This window comes from Amblyomma mixtum, chromosome 7 (genome assembly GCF_055824585.1).
Source record: "Amblyomma mixtum isolate Tamu chromosome 7, ASM5582458v1, whole genome shotgun sequence".
Classification (NCBI taxonomy): Eukaryota; Metazoa; Arthropoda; class Arachnida; order Ixodida; family Ixodidae; genus Amblyomma; species Amblyomma mixtum.
In genome coordinates this window covers 62,068,329-62,070,715 of record NC_143018.1, presented here as the reverse complement: position 1 = coordinate 62,070,715, position 2,387 = coordinate 62,068,329, and positions in this window count along the sequence as shown.

The window sequence follows — 2,387 nt, the reverse complement described above, 5'->3', positions numbered from 1 at the left end:
AAGTATTTTGAGAGGCAACCGGTAAGGGCTATGGGTCTATAATTGTTAGGAGAGGTTGGTGGCTTTCCTGGTTTAAGAAACTGCACAATAATAGTTTTTCTCCCGGCTTCGGGTACTTTCCCCAATGCCCAAAATTTGTTACAAAAAAGTCTTCAAAGTGTATCTACGACATATCTGGAGAGATAGGCTAGCATTTGATAATGGGCCGTCTTTGTCAAAAGTAACCAGGCTGCATGGTTTGCTTCTAGCTTGTATAGTGGAGCCCATGGGGCTTTCCAAACCAAACCAAACTTTATTTTATTTTACAAATGTGCATACAGTCTTTAGGATGAGCCACAGGCCAAAAGCTAAAGAAAATAGCTTGAAAATGCCTGTGGCTCATCTAAGAGCCATTACAAAATAATAAAATAAACACATGCATACAACGGTGGCAGATCGCATACGAACACACTGTAGAAAGAATTTATAATATTTACGATTGAACTGATGGGTACACAGAGATGTAGTTTGAAACTAGAAAAAAACAATTAAAACTGAACAAATGCATTTGAAAGTTATACACTGCTGGGTTGATTACAAAGGGGAAAAGGACACCGATACATACACAAACTACAATATATGAAAAGAAGTTATGGAATATTATTTACAAAGTACACTTTTAAATCATGTGGTCTGAGGTTATACATGCTCAGCTGGTTAGATTCGTAGCTGTTTAGAACATTAGGTATAAGGAAGTTAAGTGCTTGTTTACCATAGTTAGTTCTAGCTCGTGGAAGTGTCCATTTTGCAGTTGATCGGGTTTGAACATACTTTTCTACGGGCTTTAACAATGCGATATTAAGCAAAAAATTACATATTGATGGTGAAGAAAATTTGAGATAGTATAATAGGCGGTACTCAAGAAAAACATTGACACGAATTATTTCATACTTAGTAAACAATTCAGCCGTATGGGCAGTAAAACTGGCACCTGCGATAATCCTGATAGCTTTCTTTTGGAGAATTAGAATTTTCTGTAGATTTGTTTTGGATGTGGTAGCCCAAACTATGTGGCAATAGTTAATGTGTGATTGGAATAGGGCATGATAAATCATTCGTTTTATACAGGGAGGAAATTCAGTGCGGTACCGAGCAAGAAAACCAACGGAAGGAGCTAATTTCTTGCGAAGATGTGTTGCGTGTGCGGTCCAGCTCATACAGGCGTCAAAAATTACACCGAGTGATTTGAAGGTGTCCACGATTTCTATTTTATGATTCCCAAGTTGAAGATCATCGTTTAAGTTAATTTTGACGTTTTTAGGCCTGAAGAAAACAGCTTTAGATTTATTGGTATTAATAGACAACCCATTTTGAACGGACCACGCATGCAAAGTTTTAAGAACAGCATTACCGCGATTTAATAACTGATCTGTTGAGGAGCCCGTTAAGAAAATACTGGTGTCATCTGCGTACAGAATGAATTTAACGTTACTGTCAATGTTTATGAGATCATTTATGTACACGTTAAAGAGAAAAGGACCTAAAAGGCTGCCCTGAGGCACTCCACAGTTTATAGCCTGAAGAGTGGATCCATGTCCATCACAGAAAACAGCCTGTTTTCGATCAGTGAGGTATGACAGTAGAAGATGGAGACACATTCCTCGAACACCATACATTTCTAGTTTAGCAAGCAAAATAGTGTGGTTAAGAAAGTCAAAAGCCTTACTGAAATCAACAAAGATACCGAGAGTTAGACATTTACGTTCAAAATTTTGCAAGATAAATTCTTTTTGTGAGAGGAGAGCAGATTCGGTAGAGCGTCCTTTTCGAAACCCGAACTGTGAATCTGTTAGCAAGCTGTGTTTAGTAAAAAAGCTATCCATTCTTTTTAGAATAATCTTCTCATATACCTTCGAAAAAACCGGAAGTACAGAAATCGGGCGGTAGTTGGTTAATACGGCTTTATTACCTCCTTTAAAGATAACTGTTACTTTGGCATTTTTCATTTCATTAGGGAAAATAGAGCATGAAAGGGACTGATTAAAAATGAAAGCTAGATACGGGGCTATTAGGTCTGCAACAAACTTCAGCGGTTTTATTTGCAGCCCATCATAATCCACACAGCGTGTTGATTTCAGATTCATTAATACTGAGAACACTTCTTCCGAATCTAAAGATCAAAAGAGGTTGGAAGGTAAGAAGACACCCAGTCCTTACCTTTAACGACCATTACAGCTTCAGGGAAGCCGTAAGGGCTCCACTGCACGAGCTAGAAGCAAACCATCCAGCCTGGTTACTTTTGACAAAGACGGTACTTCATATGGGTCGGGTGCAGCCTTTTTATCAGTGGAAATTAGTTCATGGATTTCTTGAAGCGTGATTGAACTATTGCAAGGTTCATTTGTGCT